At 35.0% G+C, this 20,489-nt stretch overlaps 1 long non-coding RNA gene across 1 annotated transcript; it reads right to left on the bottom strand.

Moving 5' to 3' along the window:
- Positions 1-769: 769 nt before the first annotated feature.
- Positions 770-3,544, bottom strand: LOC125493484 (uncharacterized). Its single transcript, XR_008967794.1, has 2 exons — positions 3,063-3,544; positions 770-1,792 (listed from the first exon to the last, which is right to left on the bottom strand). It is a non-coding gene; the product is annotated as an uncharacterized LOC125493484 (long non-coding RNA).
- Positions 3,545-20,489: the final 16,945 nt, after the last annotated feature.

The raw sequence follows: 20,489 nt of genomic DNA on the forward strand, positions 1-20,489 counted from the left end.
CAAGATAGCCGTAAAAATCATCCGCTAAGCTATCTAGCCAAGCATGCTCCCTCAATGGCAGGACATCAAGTCCGGGAACAGCATCAGGTGCAGGATCCTTAAAGGTCCGATGGACTAGGATTTGATGTCTTGATTCTCGTAGCGTATGCCTATCACCACTCATCCTCATGGACATATATTGAGAGATCAAACTCTCTTGTTCAGGGGTAAAATGATCGTTAAGAAACTTAGACCTAAGTTCTCTATCCCTATCAGCATAATCAGTTAATAGGTGAGTTTTTCCCTCCCCAAGGTTAGAGGCAAACGAGCTTTGTCCCATGTCAATGGAAGAATGATAGGAAGGATCGCTTTCAGACATAAAATTATCACACAAGGTTTTTTGACTATCTGAACGATCCGACATAGTTTCAAGCAAGAAAAAGAAATAAAAAGGTAAAAGGGGTGGAAAAGGTACATGAACAGAAAACCTCGCCGAAAATTGATAGTGCTGCATGGACGTAGTTTTTTCTGATATCATTCTTCATTTACTGTGACACTACAAATACGTTTCAACATTGACATCTTTATTAGATATACCCGCTTCTCAGGGCCGTCTCGTACAATTTAGGGGCCCTCTGCTAAATTAATTATGAGACCCTAAAAGATAAAAATTTTCGAAGCTAGCGTGAACATTACAAAAGATTGAGAAATAAATTTATAGGCATGAATCACTATCAAAAATATTTCAATTAATAAATAAAAATCGAAATTTGATAATTGAACAATTCACTTGTCAAAAATAATAAGAAAATAGTATAAAATTAACCAAAATTCCAGATCATCAAAACAAAAAAAACAAAAATTTCAAAATTTAGAAATTACCTTCTAAATATTCAGAGAAGGAATCATTCAATTACCACCATAGTATACCTTCATTTATCCCCAAAAACTAAAAAAAACCCTCGATTTCCACACATCAGGATACAAAAAATAGGAATTAATCCAAATAATTAATTTTTAAATACCTCTTTTGAGAAGGAAGAAGTATCACTCACAAGTCACACATATCAAGCACTTCAATATCATTCTAAACATTGATTCGCTGAATGTCGTACTTCTTCAAAATATTAGGATCTTTGAACTCTAATGAGATAAGAGCTACGTTGCTACAACACATCAAACCCGGTCAATCAACCAATCGAGTAGAAGATGAGAGTGGTGTTTACTGTTTAACATGGATGATGATGTTGGGTAAATCAAAAAAGAAAAAGAATTTTTGATTTTTTTAGGCAAAAAAATCTAAGGATTAATACTGAGAGTTGTAAATGGAGAAAGATTGAATTTTTTTTGGGAATAGGAAACGTTGGAGCTGTCATTAATGGGGTTTTAGGAATTGGAAGAGGAAAGCGTGAAGTTTGTAAAAGAAAGCGTGAAGTTTCTGTAAAAAAAAGCGTGAAATTGGATTTTTTTTTTTTACTTTGGGTAGTCAAAGATAATAATTGGGCCCTTGAAATTTTGGGACCCTTTGCAATTGCTCACCTTGCATAGGGCCTTAGCCGGGCCTGCTGCTTCTTACTTTGAGGATGTTACTGAGAGATAGATCCCTGCTGGGGGATAATAAGATTTTGTATTGTGAATCATTATGGCTTTCTGCTTCTTTCATGTCATGTCATACTTGAAATTATTGAGCTTCAAGTGATTCCTTTTTAGTTTGGGAATTGGTATGATAACATGTTTTGCTAAGTTGTTTGGCTTGCTGGTGCTGAGAGAAAGTGTGAGTGGCTTCATGATCGTCTCGAAGATTTTAGGAGACCTGTTTTAAAAATCAAAATTAGGCCCTTTATTTTTTAATAATCCTACAAACTTCAAATCCTTAATATAAGTTCATAAACTATGGATATTGCAAAATACTTTCATATAGCGATTATACTTGCGGATGAAGTACACATGACAAATCAATATGTAATGCCTGCACATGTTATTCTAAATTAATATTTACAAGCTCATGTGCAATCATTTCATTAAAAAAAATGATACATGAACCCAGACTCTCTCCTAAAAAAAATCTAAACTCTACCCCTCGACAAAAATAACAACGAACCCAGACTCTCTCTAAAAAAAATCCAAACTCTATCCTTAGACAAAAATAACAACTATTCTTTTTTGAAAATTTTGTTAAAAACAATCTTTTAAATACAAATTTTTACGAGAAATAATTTTTTAAAAATATCTGGCAAAATATGACCTCAAAAAAATTTTTTTGCGAGGAATAATCTTGGCCCTTTTTCCAAATATTGACCAAGTATTTTGCGTTTTAATTCACTAAAACCAAACATGACAAGGCACGTAACCTATATTTCTTATATTTCAACTTGATTTCCCTTCATACATTGCCCTTCATATATTGATGAAGTCAATATCGGAAAATACATGATCAATGTCGAAAAATGGAGAAAAACATGGTTGAAACATAAGAGATACGGTTCACATGCACTCCACCTATTTGATTTTAACGAGTCAATGCTGAAAAATACTTGATCAATGTCGGAAAATGGGTCGAGGTTATTCCTCGTCAAATATTTTCTTCTTCAGGTATTTTTTGCCAAATTTTTAAAAAAAAAATTATTTTTGGCAAAAAAAATTATTTAAAAGGTTGTTTTTGACAAATTTTCCTTATATTTTTTATGATGTAGGAATATTAATGATTATGATTTTTTATCATATTAGTTATTCCCGTACTTATATAAATAACTATTAAGGCCATGTGTTGTTCAACTTATTTTAACTTATTTAAGATCTCATAAGATAAGAAGTTCTATTAACTTATCTACACCCGTTTCAGAAAAAAAAAATATAAGATAAAATAAGATCAGATAAAATAATATAACATAAAATAAAATAAGACAAAATTAAAAGGACCCTAAATTATATCACACCACAAATTAAACTCTTAAACATCAACAAATTTGAAATCTACTCAGTTCAATAAAAGATTCTATTTTTATCATAATTCAACTACTAATAAGTTTAAGAGAATATTAAAAAAAACATATTTTTAGCATAATGGAAAACAAAAGGATTACCCAAATTCAAAATCATCAATTAGAGACTTGGATGGTTGAAGAGGTATTATAGATTCTCGATTTGTTTTACTAAGGATACAACTCACCGCTCTTTGGAGTAATATTCTGATGATATCGATGACCCACCGTGACAATACACCACTCTTAATCATCAAGTGATGTTCTCATATCAAGGTAATTAACAAATGATGAACTTGTTTTGTATTTGGGTAATACTCAAATCGTCAAGTGGTGTTTTCAGACCAAGGATGAAAATCGCCACTCTTACTGACCTCCATGGTCCATGGATAATAAAAAGAATTAATACAAATTGGGTTAATTGATTTATTTTAGGAACTTGATAAAATGTCAATGTGATTTCGTGGGAAAAGAGAGAGAGCAATAAAATAGGAAGGTAGAATTTAAAAAGACAAAATGGGAAATTTTGAAGAGAGATAATAGTAGACAGCAGTACAGGATTTGGGTAAGGGGTGGAGTAGCCACAAAACGCTTATTGTGAGTAGGCAGTTAGTTCACTCACATGAATAAATAAGAGTTGATTTAGCAACCATGTTTAACGTAATAAGTGTAACAAACGTAAAAAAACAGGGGTTAATTTATCAATAACTAGGGTTTCAAGTACATAACAGGGGTTCTTATAGATAACCAATTATATGGGGACAAAAGTTGAATGGGGCAAGTCAATGTAAGTTTTTGCTTTTGGCAGAGATCACATGTTTAATAGGGACAATATCGTCATTTCAAAATATTTACATACACAAACAGTGGTTGATTTAATAGAAACAAGAGTTGAAACACCCAAACATGTGTGGGTTTATCAATAATCGAGGTTTTGAACACACAAACAGGAGTTCTTATAAATAAGCAAATGTACTTTTTGGGACAAAAATTGAACGGACACGCAAATCGATACAATTTTTTACTTTATGGCAATGATCACATGTTTAAATTTTAACAAAAATTACTTTTTTATATTTTTATTTAGTCATGATGTTTTTTTTTTACATAAAAGTAACTTTTTGGAAAATAAAAAATAAAAAAAATATTGTGAGTGGGCATACTTGCCGCTCACAATGAGTGTTTTATCATTCCTCGGAAGGGGTGAGTGATTCTCACAAGTAGGGAATTAGAGGTTCCTTGGAACTTGCTTTTTTGTCCCATTTAATTTTCCTGATTTATTAGGAGGCCATGTGCATTAGGTTTTTGCACACCCAGCTTTATGAGCCTGAGTGGCTTGTTTCTATTACAACCTGGAATAATAAGCTTGTTGTTGTCCAGCATTTGATCCACAAGTGCTCCGGTTTTTTCCTGACAATCGGATCATAAGAATTTCGAGCATATAGCCAGGATGATCATCAAGTGCTCTTTTCAAATACAACAACCAGAGACAGACTAAATGCTCCAGCTTTCATCTGAGAAATGCTCAAATGCTCATGTGGAGTACGCTATAGTCAAATACGGAGCATTTGTATGGATTTTAATCGGAGCTCTTGAGATTTTTTCATTAGTGGACTATGGTTGAGTTGAAAGGAGGGCGGAACCAGAGATAGAAAGTATGCATAATTAAGTATTATCGGGGTTTTTAGGGGCGGAGATCTGATTCAATGCTGAAAAATATGCATTCTTTCCTTCCCTTTGATTTAGGAATTAAATTTGTTTTTCTCGCAACAGTTTGAGCTTTTTTTTTACTATTTATAGACTCCATTGGGACTTTTAGGGTGATTTATAAAAGTCAATTCATGAGATCTTATTAAATTAATCTTAATAAAAGCATAAAGAATAAATTTTATAATTTTTTCGTTTAGTTTAAGGAGATATGGTGTAGCGTCGCGTGGTTATCAAATATTATTTTGTGAGTGGTCATACTTGCCGCTCACAATGAGTGTTTTATCATTCCTCGGAAGGGGTGAGTGATTCTCACAAGTAGGGAATTAAGGGTTCCTTGGAACTTGCTTTTTTGTCCCTTTTAATTTTCCTCATTTATTAGGAGGCCCTATGCAGTAGGTTTTTGCACACCCAGCTTTATGGGCCTGAGTGGCTTGTTTCTATTACAACCTGGAATAATAAGGTTGTTGTTGTCCAGCATTTGATCCACAAGTGCTCCAGTTTTTTCCTAACAATCGGATCATAAGAATTTCGAAGCATATAGCTAGGATGATCAAGTGCTCTTTTTAAATACAATAACCAGAGACAGGCTAAATGCTCCGGCTTTCATCTGAGAAACGCTCAAATGCTCATGTGGAGTAGGCTATAGTCAAATATGGAGCATTTGTATGGATTTTAATCGGAGCTCTTGATGTTTTTTCATTAGTGGACTATGGTTGAGTTGAAAGGAGGGTGGAACTAGAGATAGAAAGTATGCATAATTAAGTATTATCGGGGTTTTTAGGGGCGGAGATCTGATTCAATGCTGAAAAATATGCATTCTTTCCTTCCCTTTGATTTAGGAATAAAATTTCTTTTTCTCGCAACAGTTTGAGTTTTTTTTTTTTAACTATTTATAGACTCCATTGGGACTTTTAGGGTGATTTATAAAAGTCAATTCGTGAGATCTTATTAAATTCATCTTAATAAAAGCATAAAGAATGAAGTTTATAATTTTTCCGTTTAGTTTAAGGAGATATGGTGTAGCGTCGCGTGGTCATCAAATATTATTTTATTATAATTACATGTGAAAGGATTTGGTGAGTATTTTTATTTTGAAGGAGGGAGAATATTGAGTACCTTTTTTATTGATAGAAATAGAAAAGCATCAACCTGTCAAAAGGGGTATTAAAAAACTAATATAATAATAGTGAGACGATTCAAAAAATAAAGTGTACAAATAAACGATCAAAAAAAAAAGGTGCTCGGACTATCATAGATCAGATCATAGGGAGCGCAATTATTTATTTTTATATTTGAATATGTAATAAATGATATTTAATGAGTCAAATATTGTATTAGCAAACGTAAAAGTCACATGCTTGCAATAAAGAAGCTGACTGTTAAGAAAACATAGCTGAGATGAAGAGATGAAGAAAGAGGCACGAGAGAGAAAAAGAAAGTGAAGCAAAATTAGGTAACAAGGTGGATACGTGGAGTTCGTGGGCCGTAGGTGAGTTTGGTTTCAATTTTGCCACAGGTAGATTAGGGGAGGTTACTTTTTGATTTAATAACTGATATTATCAATTTAACAAATTTAAAAGAAGTAATTGACGCAGTGACTGCGGTTTATGCGCAAAACTAAATAGACTTTAACCAATTATCAAGAAAAAAACTAAATAGAATTTAACTTGTTTATTAATTTCAATTATAAAAAACTTAATATATTCCTATCAGTAACCTAATTTAACATGAATTGTTCACCATAATAATTGCATTTACTCGTATGAGTAACCTCATGCGTTCATCAGAGTAAATCCTTTTATTGTTGTATGTATAACCTTAAACAAATTAAATAGAGTAACCCTCTTTATTTTTCGGAGTAACCTTGTTTATTCATACCATTGACGATATCAGTAACCTCATTTTTTTCATACCAATAACCCCATTTAATCATATGAGTATTCCATTTTATTCACATAAGTAACCCCATTTTATTTATAAGACTAACCACTTCTATTGTTACGTGTAAACTTAGAATATTATATAAGTAACCTCATTTAATTTTTTACAGTAAGTTCATCTAGTTTTTGGAGCAATATTGTTTCATCCTATGCGTAACCTATTTAAATCATATGAATCATCTAGTTTAATCTTAGAGTAACCTCATTTATTCATATCAGTAACCCCAATTGTTTGCAAAAGTAACATCCATTTATCAATACGAGTAACCTTATCTATTCAAACGAGTAACTCAAAATGTTGACAAAAACAACCATCATTTATTAATACGAGTAACCTTATTTATTCATAGGATTAACCCTATTTTTTCATACAAGTAACCTCATTTAATCATACGATGATACTATTTGATCATATGAGGAACCCTAACTGTTCACAAAAGTAACCTCATTTTTTCATAAGAGTAACCTCACTTAATCATATGACAACCCTATTTAATCAGATGAGTAACCCTAACTATTCAGAAAAGTAAACTTGTTTTCTTATACGAGTAACCTCAATTGTTCACGAAAGTAACCTCATTTCTTAATACCAGGGCCGTCTTAAACAATTCAGGGGCCCTGTGCTAATTTTAAATTTAGGCCCCAAAATTTTTAGAATATATAACTACGACATATGTGAAAATACATACGAGGCATATAATGTCAGATTTGTTATTTCAAACGACAAAATTCATAGTTGAGAATAAACTAATACTACCTAAGAACGAAAAATCTTTATCATTATTTAAAACTTGAATGTAAAAAATGAAAAATATTAAGAATTATTAATTTGGTAAAAAAAAAAGATAAATTTCTAGAGTTGGTAATTTTCCACGAAAATGATACTTGATTTTTTTATGAGAAAAGCATACTTGCTTTTATTAGTTTGATGGTATATAAATAAAAGAGGAAAAAAAAAGGGCTCAAAAGCTACCTTGTAGGATTTGAACCCTTGACTAAATACAAAGACAAGGAATCAATATAAGGTAGTACCAATGTGCTACAACATAAACCTTTGCTATTCTATCACAACAACATAATTATAAACTGATTTGGGGGCCCTATTGACTTGGGGGCCCTGTGCAATGGGTCTGTTTGCACAGCCCATTCACCGGCCCTACTTAATACGAGTAACCTCATTCGTTCACAAGTGTAAACTGATTTGTATTCTCTTTTGTTAGAAAAGTAACCTTATTTATTTCTATGAGTGAGACCCTTCTATTGTTAAGAGTAACCACATATGCATACAAGTAATTTTATTTGCTCAGAAGAGTAACTCCATTTATTCATAAACATTCGTGCACAAGGATGAAATTCAAATGGTCTATATCTCACAGCATACTCAATATCTTTGAAATTTTCAAGTTGGAAATGAAAATATGGCTCGATATCTTTCCAATGCCTACTCGAAAGCTCAATTCCGATGAAAAACAAGTAAGATATGACCTTTTGAAAATGAGCTGACTGACTAAAAGATGCCTGCGCCTGTGGCCACACACAAAACGAACTAAAAGTTATTTGTTGCAACTTGCAACTACAAGAAAAGAGGCCGAGGTTATAATTTTTTTAAGGTAAGATGAAGGGGCTCACTTGAGGGGGTAAAGGGAATTCCTCAAATAAAATCTTATGAACTTTGATCCCTATACCTCAAGAATATGAGACGGATAGTACCACTACTCTATTCCCTTAATTTCAAAAAAAAAAAAAGACCAAAAGTGAGATTTTATATACACCCTTAGAGGTATTTAGACATGGATTGAATGACATGTTTTGAGAAATGTTTCCTTTCCAGCTCCAGATGAATAAAGCTACTAAGGGGTATAGAATAAAAGACGGTAAATCCCTATAAAAGAACCCATACAATGATTGTAGTAAAACTATTCATCCTTAAAACATATAGTTAGAATTGAGTAGAAATATATGAATTATCAACTATGGTCACTTCATTTATACAATACCAATGAGGCTAATCATTCTTAACTCTATTATGTAATTGAAGAGGTGAGAACTTTGTATCATTCTCTTTTACATTTGTATCTCCAATGAAAAAATAATTACAACTTTTTCAATTTTGAAGTTATTTCAAAAAATAAATAAAGTAGACTCAAGAGTAGTATATCTGCTGTATTTTGGTTACCATATATTATTAATGAGTGAGTAGACATTTTACCCACCTTGACATCAATTTGATTGCTCTTTCATGTTAAGAATAAATTTTGTTCTTCATGTTTGAAGAATTGAACAAGTACAATACCAAAAGGCAAATACAATTATTTTTTGTGTCCTCTTCCAAGGTAAGAAAAAGGAAATTAAGAGATCCTCCGCACGAAGTAAACTTCTAATTGAGTATTTAAAATAAGAATATGATGAAGACTACAATTATTTATTACAAACATCAATTTAAAAAGCAGAAGTAATTAAATGACCTACCTTTGGATTTACTAATACATAAAAAAAGTGAGTACATACTCAACTTAGCAACAATGGTTCATCACAGGTCAACAAACAACACAATAACACACAATCATTTATGTTGAGTATATAGTAAAGCATTAAGATAATATACTAAGCATATACAAAGCAATAAGGATCATTCTTAGACATGATACTACAATAGCATTACATTCATTACTTTTTATTCAGTTAGTAGCGAACGGGCATTGTTTTCTTACTAGAATCATACGGACTACTTAATCCTTAATAGACAACGTGGTCTATTAGATGAAATGTAAATACGGTTTCGTTCCGTCCCACATCCATCACCTTAGTATGTATACCCCCAAGATAGTACGGAACCTTCTGCCTACTCGAGTTATCAAAATTCATAAGGACACTACTGTCGTCACAGTAGGCCTGCATAGGAGTGTAGAACAAGTCCCACACTCCCCCATTGTTCATCACTTGTTGGGAATCCAACTACAAATTCATTGCCAAAATCCTTTCTTAGTATTGTCCATTCATACCCCCATTAAACATATAATCATATAATGTTATTTCATACTCAACTTAGCAACAATGGTTCATCACAGGTCAACAAACAACACAATAACACACACTCATTTATGTTGAGTACAGTAAAGCATTGAGATAACATACTAAGCATAGACAAAACAATAAGGATCATTCCTAGACATGATACTACAATAGCACTACATTCATTACTTTTTATTCAGTTGGTAGCGAACGGGAACTGTTTTCTTACTAGAATCATACGGACTACTTAATCCTTAATAGACAACTTGGTCTATTAGATGAAATGTAAATACGGTTTCGTTTCGTCCCACATCCATCACCTTAGTATGCGTATCCCCAAGATCGTACGGAACCTTCCGCCTACTTGAGTTATCAAAATTCATAAGGACACTACAGTCGTCAAAGTAGGCCTGCGTAGGAGTGTAGAACAAGTCCCACACTCCCCTCATTGTTCATCACTTGTAGGGAATCCAACTATAAGTTTATTGCCAAAATACTTTCCTAGTATTGTCCACTCATACCACATTAAACATATAATCATATAATGTTATTTCTCAGATACAGTACTCAATTTTTTACTTCTTGTAACATCCTTGTTACACCATAAATCAAAGAATACAAATCTGATACTCTCATGCTTATGATACGATAGAATTACGCATAACAATGCTACATATCGATTTCCAACCACAATCATGCTACTAAAAAATCTCAGCAATCACAATCATACAATCGTTCGCTATCATGATCCTAGGTTCCAATAGAAGAATTCACAACCTAACATGATACTAGTAATTGCAACTCAACTGGTACGCGTACGTACCTTGTAACGAAGAATCTTCGCTGACTCATTAAACGTTCCGCTTATAAAATTTGGACCTAAATGAATAAGGAAATACTTTAGTGCAACGTCCTTGATATTCTTAACATATAACACGTGACTAACTATATAAACTTAATATTACTTTCTTTTCTTTCATAACTCTATTAAACTTAACGTCTTTTAAGAACTAATAACAATGAGGAAAGCTGATTTTAGTTAGTTTAACAACATAATACGTTTACCAACTCCACTTAAATCCTTGTAACCAAGTACTACCAAAATCAAATTTAAATTACAAGGTTATAATAATTTCCTAACTATAACTATTAATCGAATTTCTTTTACTAACTTTATATCTTACTTATACTTACAAAACTTAAATCAGATTTACAACTTAAGTCAATTAATACCTTACTCTAATTACAATTTAATTAATTACAACTTAATATAATAAAACTCAGATTATACAATACTAAGTACTAAAATGGAAAAATCATATTATATACATATTTTTTTTATACCACTCAGTCTCGCCAGCGTCAAACACCAGCAACAAAATTCCGGCAGCCCTTGCTCGCCTCGACCCATCGACGACTCGCACATCAGTTGCGACGATTTGTCGCTTGTCGCACCAACACAGCGTCGCACAACTTCGCTCGCTCGCACAAACACAGCGTCGCACCACTTCGCTTGCTCGCACAAACACAACATCGACCACTTCGCTCGCTCGCTCGCACAAACACAGCGTTGCACCACTTCGCACAAATCGCTCCCTTTCGTAGAACCCTCGAACAAATCGCACCCTTTACTTCACTAGAGTTCTTCGCGTCATGCACCACACACAACACGCTGACAATCCAACCTCGTCGAAGGCGACGAGAAACCTCGCACCCTCTCGCTCGACCTCGCACAACTCCACCCTCGACTTCACTAGCACTCTTCGCGTCGCGCACAACACCCAACACGATCACACGACCCGACCTCGTCGAAGGCGAGGAGATTCAGAGGAACAAAACGACGAGGGAGAAGGAGAGAGGAGAGAGAATTTGAGAGGGAAGGAAGAAGCGGTTGAGGGAAAAAGAGAGATTAGGGTTTCTAATTTTTTTGTTCTTTTCCATTTTTTTTTTCTTCTTTCCTATTTATAGGGTGGCCTTCCTAACTCTAATAGGATTTCATTTATTTTATTTATTCTAAAATTAAAATAAACCGAACTATAATATAATTAGGTATACTAAATAGATTGCGTAATTCAGTTATAATTGTCAGTTTACCCAAACTGTATTTTTTTTTTGTAAATAATATTAAAATACTTTTTGATTCTATTCGTTATATTTTCTTATTTATAAAGAGTAACTCCAATAATACGGAGTATTACAACTTGTACTACGAAAAGCACCTGGGGAATTAGACCATTTTAAGCAAGTGGGATTTTTGAGAATCTCATCAAAGGAATAGGGGGAGTGATCCTTAATTCCACCCATTGATCCACCATCGAAGATGAAGGAGGTCAAGTTCGTGTAGTTGAGGGATTGTATATGATGTGTTGTTAAAAATTATCATGTTCCTTTCTTTCCATAACGTCCAAGTGGTGATGAAAAAGATTGCACCACCACACCTTCTTCAAAAAGTTGTCTTTATTTATGTATCTCCATTGCTCAAAAGCTTCTTTCAAGTTTGAGGGGAATACCCATTGGAAGCCCCGTATGTGCAGCCATGAGCACCACAATTGCCAAGAGAAAAGGCAATGGATAGGAAGATGGTTGTAGTCTTCAGGGGCTGAGTTACATAAAGCACAAGTGGAAACATGGCTTAGAATGACGCATATGCAAGCAAGCTTTTCTTTTGTATTTATATTTTCCAAAAGAGCAGGCCATTTGAAGAATTTGATCCTTTGTGGGACTAAGCCTCACCACACCCCTTTCACTACTTCTTGATTCAGATGATTTATGAAAGATGCAAGCTCCAAACATACGAAAATTACCTTAAATGCCCCAGATCTGTGAGGAGTCCATATCAAGGAATCATCAATTTGGATAGAGGTAGACTTTGTCAAGGAGTGATTAAAGGGAATCACGTTCCTCAATATCTCTCAACCTTAGTGGCAAATTTCATGAAAACACCCAAATCCACTTGTAACCATCCCGTACACCTACAGATGCAACTAAAGCTATCTTGGTTGTTGCAAGTTTGAAGAGGCAAGGGAAATCCATCTTCAAAGGCCTTATTCCCAACCATAATTTGTGCCAAAAAGAAGTTTGAACCCCATTTCTAACTCTCTTCCTTATTTTTGAAAGTAGCATGCTTTTTTCCTCATGGTGCTTTATAATGGAGTTGCATATTTTATTCCATGGCCCGCCTTGAGAAATAAACTCAAGGTCATGAATTGTGAAGGAGGGTGAGTATGAGTATTTGTTCATTATTACCTGCTGCCAAAGGGCATTTGGTTCTCTAAAATAACGCCAAACTCATTTGAGGAGGAGTGCTAGATTCCGGTGAAGGAGGTTTTCCACGCTGAATTCGCCAAGTTTTGTAGGCAGTTGAATTAACTTCCATGATGCAAGGGCACATGAGGTTTTCAAGAAAAACTTCACCATAAGAAGTCTCACTGCAACTTGTTTATTTTCTCGATTACCCTTTTTAAAATCGGGAACAAAGACATGAAATATATAGGTAAACAAAAGAGAGGCTTTAATGAGCGTGATTCTACCACTATAGGATAAGAATTTACCCTTCCAAGTTACCAATTTGTTGCTCATTCGGGTGATGATTGGATCCCACATATTAATTTGAGAGGAGGTTCACTAATTGGGAGTCCCAAATATGTGAAAGGGAGGCTCCCACTTCGGCATAGTAGAATTTCCTTCGATTGATGAAGCCACTGCTCATTTATGTGAATGCCAATTAGAGATGACTTGTGAAAATTCACTTTCAAACCTGCGACAAGGTTAAAAAGGATTAGTACTTTCTTGATGTTTAACAAAAAATTCAAGGTTATGAGGTAAAACTAAGATGGTGTCAATAGCGTATTGTAGATGAGTGATCTTTAAGCGTCCATTCCCTACTTCAAACCCTTCCCATAGATTCATGTTTGTTGCTTTTTGAATCACAAGACTAAGAGTCTCAATAATAAGATCAAATAAGAACGGGGATAGAGGATCCCCTTAACGAAACCCATGATGAAATTTTAACTGGTGTTGTGGGAGTACCATGATGAGGATCGAGGCGGCTACATTCATGGTATACATATTGATCCATTCTCTCCATTTTGACGGAAACCCCATTTGGTGAGCGTCCAATCTAGGAAAGAACATGATATGTAATTGAAGGCCTTATGGAAATCCAACTTAAGGATTGTTGAACTGATTTTTTTTCCTTTTGCATGATTCTATCAACTCCCCCGCAATGAGTAGTGCTCCATCCAAAATCTGCCTACCTTCCATAAATGATTATTGATATGGTCCAATCAAGGAGTTTATCACCTTTTAATCCGTCTTGCCAACAAATTTGCCATGATATTATAGGAACAACCCACCATGCTTATTGGTCGAAAGTCATTAAATCCCTCCTATTGTCAATTTTTGGGATCAAAGCAACTAGGGCAACATTCGAACCATTGAGAAGGGTGTTTGAAGCCCAAAACTTCTCCACCATTTCGCACACATGTTCCTTTATTAAATCCCATGCTTCTTTTATGAATTTATAGTTAAAATCGTCGGGTCTCAGGGACTTTTGAGAATCACAAGAAGAAATTGCCTCATCTATTTCTAGTCTTGAGAATGGCGCAACTAGGGATTCAATTTGTTGTGGATTCAGTCTTTTAAAGTCAAGACCATTAAGCGTGGGCCTTAAAGGGAAATCTTCATTAAAAATATTCCCGAAATGCTTGATTGCTTAGCCTTTTCTTTTATACCTGCAGGATCAACAATGTTAGTCTCATTTACAAATAGTGAAGTGATGGTGTTTTGTCTTTTCCTCATGGAGGCAATGGTATGAAAGAATTTTGTGTTTTTATCTCCTTTCCTCAACCATCTAACTCAAGAGTTTTGGGCCCAATAACTCTCTCTTCTTTTCAAACATTTTCACAGTGATTGTAGGGATGATTTTCTTTAATTTCATTAAGTTCACTATCTTCTAGGGCTTTCTCATTTGAAATCAAATCAAGGTCATTGATTATATATTCCATTAAGGTGATATTGTGATCGATTTTCCCAAAGATGGAACAGCTTCACTTCGTTATGCTACCTTTCACGAGTTGTAATTTTGTGGAGAAGCAAGGAAGCATATGCGTTATTTTCCCAAACCTCGTTGATTATCTTGAGGCAGCTAGGGTGTGAGCCACACATTCTGAAATTTAAAGGGTTTGGGTCCCCGATTTCTTTCAATGGACTTAACCAACATGGGGTATGATATGATAGACTTCGTTTAAGGGACAAAACTTGGAGGAAACGAGTATGAGGAGATCCATTCGGGGGCTTACTAGTAAACAATCAGGTTTTTTCTTTTCGAGGGCCCCCTCAACCATGTGAACCATCCATTTGAGGATGGAATTTCAGCTAATTGGGTATCTTGAATGAAGGATTGGAAGGATTGTATCCCCCTTTGTGACATTAACAAGCTACCTCTCTCACATGGGTCAAGAATTTCGTCAATATTCCCTAAGAATAGTGATGGCAGGTTTATATGGGTCGAGAATTTAGTGAGTTGTTTCCATACCAGCTCTCATTCTTCAATATCACATGGTTTATAGACATTTATGATGCATGTTTTGAATTTGATGGCTTTGATGGTTCCCAGAAGGCATCCAGTTTTTTTTAGTTCAACTGGATTCAACTAAGAAGAAACTCTCTTGCCATAATGTGATCAATCCCTAGGAGTTCTCATTTAAAGAACTAACTTCTGATTTAATTCCATCTTTAATTTGCTCCATATTGACTTGAGGAGTTTTTGCTTGAAAGATTCCATCTTTCTCTCTTGAATGAAGACAAAGTTTGGTTTATGTGAATTTATGATTTTTCGGATACTGATTCTTCTGATTCGGGAATTTAGTCTCCTCACGTTCCATGAAAAATATAATCATGAGGGATTTTTGTTGTGATTTCTTGCCTCCTGTCCGTGCTATTTGCCATCTCAGACATGTCTTTGACTTTTGAGTATTTCATCAATTCTTGAGTGCAACTCAGATATGGGCCCAACGAAGGACATACCAAGGGTGTTGGCCATTTGTATAACATCAATTTGGGAGATTTCTGAGAGGTTTACCTTATAAAAAGGTGAGGATGGGATGAGGTTGTTAGTCGAAGGTTTTGGGGTTCTGTTTCTTTTTTTTTTTTTGTTTTTCTTCATGAGCTTTCTTTGTCTCCTTTTTTTGTGGGCTGATTTTGTGGAGGGTGGAATAATATCTTCAAAACCTGGGGGGAAAGGTGGGCCCAAATAATGATGTTGAGGAGGTTGATACTGAAGTTTTTGGTTTTCAGAGTGGCCAGAATCTATTTGTTATTGAAATTGTGCTGTTTTAGGTATTGGGTTTGGGGGGTGGGATTGGGGTTTTTAGGAGGTGTGGAGTGTGAGAGGGATAGTGGGTTGTCTAATTTTCTATTTCGGTTGTTTCATGAGTGGGATGGGGACAAAAATTTTATCAGAGAAGAGAAAGGGGACAAATAAGGTATGTAGCTTTCAAACATTGATGAGGTTTCCAAGTTATTCAATTGGGGAGATGGGGGTCAGTTGATTTGCTTTGAGATGATTTAGAAGCAAGTGGTTTGAGGTTTTTTCATTCAGTTCTTTTTCGGGTGCGAAAAAGATTTTTACTGGGGACTCATGCAATGACGTTTTTTCATTCAATTCTTTTTCGGAGTTGTTATTGGAAGGTAGGGAGTCATTGATTGGAGAGAAGGGGGTTGGGTTAGGGCTGACGTCTTGATGGGTCAGGGTGACATCATCATCTTTTTCATCTGATCTAACAGGGCTCATGGTGAGGTGCCAATCATTGTGATTTTTAAGGTTTTTGACAGTTTCAAATGTAAAGATTGGGAATTTTTTCTTCCCAATCTCTAAATGGAGCTTGCAGTTTATTTTAAAAAGGCAATCTGTAATTAACATTACCTCTACACATTCGAAGCTTGAGTAGTCAATGGAAATTACCCTTCTATAGATGCTGACAATATTGTGAAAATTTTCGTAATTCCAAGCTGATATTGAAACCCCATATATGCTCAACGTTGTTTTTTGCCACTAAGAGGCTACTGATTTGTTGAGATTCATGATGTCCATGAACCATTTATTAAGCCATCAACTTTCTACCATAGCTGATATATTCTCCATACATTCAAAATTTATTAAATGTACGAGTCTACCCATATTGACTTAATGGACAAGCTATTAACTCCTTCTACAAGAATGCACTCCAAGATTTCAGTGGAATGCATGGATGATGTTGCGACTCCAATTACACTCGTTTGAAAAATCTTCAAGTTTTCCTCCTTTCTACACCCTTGGACCACACGAGCGAAATCATCATCAATATCCTTGGCTATTATGATTTCTTTGGCTTTTACTATGTCTTCTCCTAATATTTGTGAGCTTGCGATTCTGGCTTTTGATGGGTTTTTTTACAAAGAAGTCTTGTTTGTGTTTCTGTATTTGTTGGGATATGTTTATTGGGGTGGGCTGATAGGTTATTGTAGGTGTGGGGTTTTGGATAGGTTCTTTTGTGTTTTCTGGACGGATTGGATTTTTTGGTTTAGTTTTTGGGTTATTGTTCTCATTGTGGTTGATATGTGGTGTGGAGTTATTTACAAGGAAGATTTCCTTGTATGTTCTATGATCACGGAGGGAGGGACGACGAGGGTTTGAATCTGGGTGTTTTTTGGGGAGAGCTGATGAGGGATGATTGATTTTATTTATAAAGGTGGGGTTTGTTGGGTGAGAGTCTACTGTGTCGATACTTTGTTGGCTGGACTGTTATAATTCTGCCTTCGAGCTTGAGTCTATTCATCAACTGATAGGCTTTTTCCATGGAGCCTAACTCCCCAAACTTAATGAAAGCAAAGCGTGAATGGGGATTTGGTTTCAGGATGGGAGGGATGACAATTTTTATCATTGTTCTGAAGTTTTTGAAGAGGTATGCTAAGTCAGGTTGACAAGTATCTACGAGCAGTTGGGCGATGAACATGGTGTTTTTTGCGGTTGTGGATCACTAGTAGAATAAATGCTATTTGCTGCGGTGATATTGCTGCGGTTTTACCTATACGCAGCAATATTACACGCAAAAAGAAAAGAAAAAATAGAAAATAACAATATTGCTGCGGTTTCCGCCCAAAACCGCAGCAATATTGTTCAACGGATGCATTTTGAAAAAAATGTGGGGCTTGGAGAGACTAATATTCTGCGGTTTTGGGCGGGAAACCGCAGCAATATAATAAAAAATATTTTAAAAATATATGCTGCGGTTTCCCGCCCAAAACCGCAGCAATATTGTTTATTTGCTTAAAAAAAGAGACGCGGCCCTAGGGTTTATTTGTCTTCCTTCACAACTCCTCCCAGCCGTCTCTCTCCTCACTCTCTCTCATTTGTCTTCCTTCACAACTTCTCCCAGCCGTCTCTCTCCTCACTCTCTCTCATTTCCTCCGTCATATCTGACATCTCTCCTCTTCTTTGTCGTTCGTCGTGCTTTAACAATCTGACTTCTCTCCTCTTCTTTGTCGTTCGTCGTTCTTCATCGTCATATCTGGTTTGTTCTTTTCGTTCGTCGTGCTTCTTCAACCGTTCGTTCGTCGTGCTTCTTCAACCGTTCGTTCGTTCGTCGTGCTTCTTCAACCGTTCGTTCGTTCGTCGTGCTTCTTCAACCGTTCGTTCGTTCGTCGTGCTTCTTCAACCATTCGTTCGTCGTGCTTCTCCTCTTCTTTGTCGTTCGTTCGTTCGTCGGTCTTCAACGAGCCTGAACCTTTTTTTTGGATTTTTTTTTTTCTTTTTTTTCGTTTCCAGATCTGTGATTTTTTTATTTTTAGGATTTTTTTTATTTTTGTCGTTTTTAGATATGGTTTTAGATTTTTTCGTTATTTTAGAGATCAGTTTCTTATTTTTTTTTCATTATAGTTTTTTTAATTAGTCTAAGTTGTAATAGTTTCTTATTTTTGTTTTTACTTTTTGATTTTTTGTATTATGTATGTAATTAGTTTTTTTTAGTTTTATATATTAATGAAATTCATGTTATTTCATCTTCATTTTGTATGTGAATTGGATGGATTGTGGATGGGTTAGTGGTAGGGTTTTAATCTTTCAAATTTAATTGCAAAATTTCAAAAAAAAAAAAAATTTTTTTGCCTGTACCAGTACCTATTGCTGCGGTTCTGGGCCAGAAAACCGCAGCAATATTACTTTTTTATAATAAAAAAATATTGCTGCGGTTCTGGGCCAGAAACCGCAGCAATATTACCTTTTTGGGCCACCTTATTTCACCACAATTCCTTATATTGCTGCGGTTTGGTCATTAAAACCGCAGCAATATTACGTAATATTGCTGCGGTTTAAAACCGCAGCAATATTACGTAATATTGCTGCGGTTTAAAACCGCAGCAATATTATTAATACCTATTGTTGCGCCCTTAATTGCTGCGCGCCCTATTCCGCAGCAATAGGGCACTTTTTCACCGCAGCAAGTAGCCTTTTTTCTACTAGTGGATGGTGGTTGTTTGGGAGGTTTTCTTTGGGAAACTGTTATCCATCTTTCGTTTTGGTTTTGGACTACTCTCTCATGCTCTCTCTCTCTCTAAGCATTTCTCTCTTCCGATCCTTCTCCCTCCGTTTCTTTAATCTACATACATTCCTTTTTGATTTGTTTCTTTTTAATCTACATACTGTCACTGTTTCTATTTTTGGTTATATGTCTCATTTACTTTCTTCTATTTTTCCACCCGTGTCATCCATTTTTAAATATTTAACCTACTTTTTACTTTATCTATTTCACTTTTCAGTTCCTTTCTCGTACTTTTGAGTTCCTCTCTCATACTTTTGTATTTACGCCGTACTCCTTGTTTCTCCCCCGAATTGAAATGAGTAAACTAAAAAGAAACGGAGGGTGTATACAATAGAAGTCAAAACTAACAAATAATTCAAAATGAAATAAATACAATTCTAATATGACAAAACCATGATCATTTAGGAGATCTAGCACTTCTGAAAACACTCGTCTTTCACATCGTTGTCTGATGCAACTTTCTACAAGGGGTCTATCGATTTTTTGTAATTTTAAAATAAAACTGGATTTGATTCAAGTGATTGTAAATGAAGTACTAGCATCTTTTGCAACCCCGCACAAATTTCGATCAACAAATCAACTTCTTGAATTACACAAAAAACCGAAAATAAAGTCCCCAAACTCTCACATGAAAAGAGATAAAACCCAATATTTGAGTAGATATAACCCAATATATGGGTAGAAAAACTCTTCATCATACTCAATCATCCGAGTGATTTATTCTCCTACTACAAATCCTATACAACCTCCCATAAAATGAAAATCCATAACCCCAATTGCTATAGGAAACCGTTTAGTTGAGTTACACATGTTTGAACAACTTCAGTTACACATTAATTTATTTGATAAGAATCAATACGATCTTTATAAGCTTCGTCCTCTGAATGAAATTCAATAGGATCCATAGAGACCATATCTTCATCCATAGGATTCCAAGTACCCGGATCAATCAGAAGTTCGATTCTGTCTGAACTACTCATTTTCAAATGATATCCACATTGTTCACAAATACCCATTTTGACTTAAGCAATTTCTTATAATTTAATGCATAACAAAATTTGCATTGAACCACAAATGTCTATATTTTTGAGTTGAGACCGATCATTCAGATAGTTGGAGGTCAGTTAAGAGCGAGGTTCAAATGAGGAAAGACTTACGGTGGATACCTAGGCACTTAGAGACGAGGAAGGGCGTATTGATCGACGAACTCGAAACAAGCCAGTTAGTTCTCCACGCATAAAAACATTAGACATTCCATCTTTTGAAACCAAGACTTTTGTTGTTATTCT

The sequence above is a fragment of the Beta vulgaris genome, chromosome 9 (assembly GCF_026745355.1).
Source record: "Beta vulgaris subsp. vulgaris cultivar EL10 chromosome 9, EL10.2, whole genome shotgun sequence".
Lineage (NCBI taxonomy): Eukaryota > Viridiplantae > Streptophyta > Magnoliopsida > Caryophyllales > Amaranthaceae > Beta > Beta vulgaris.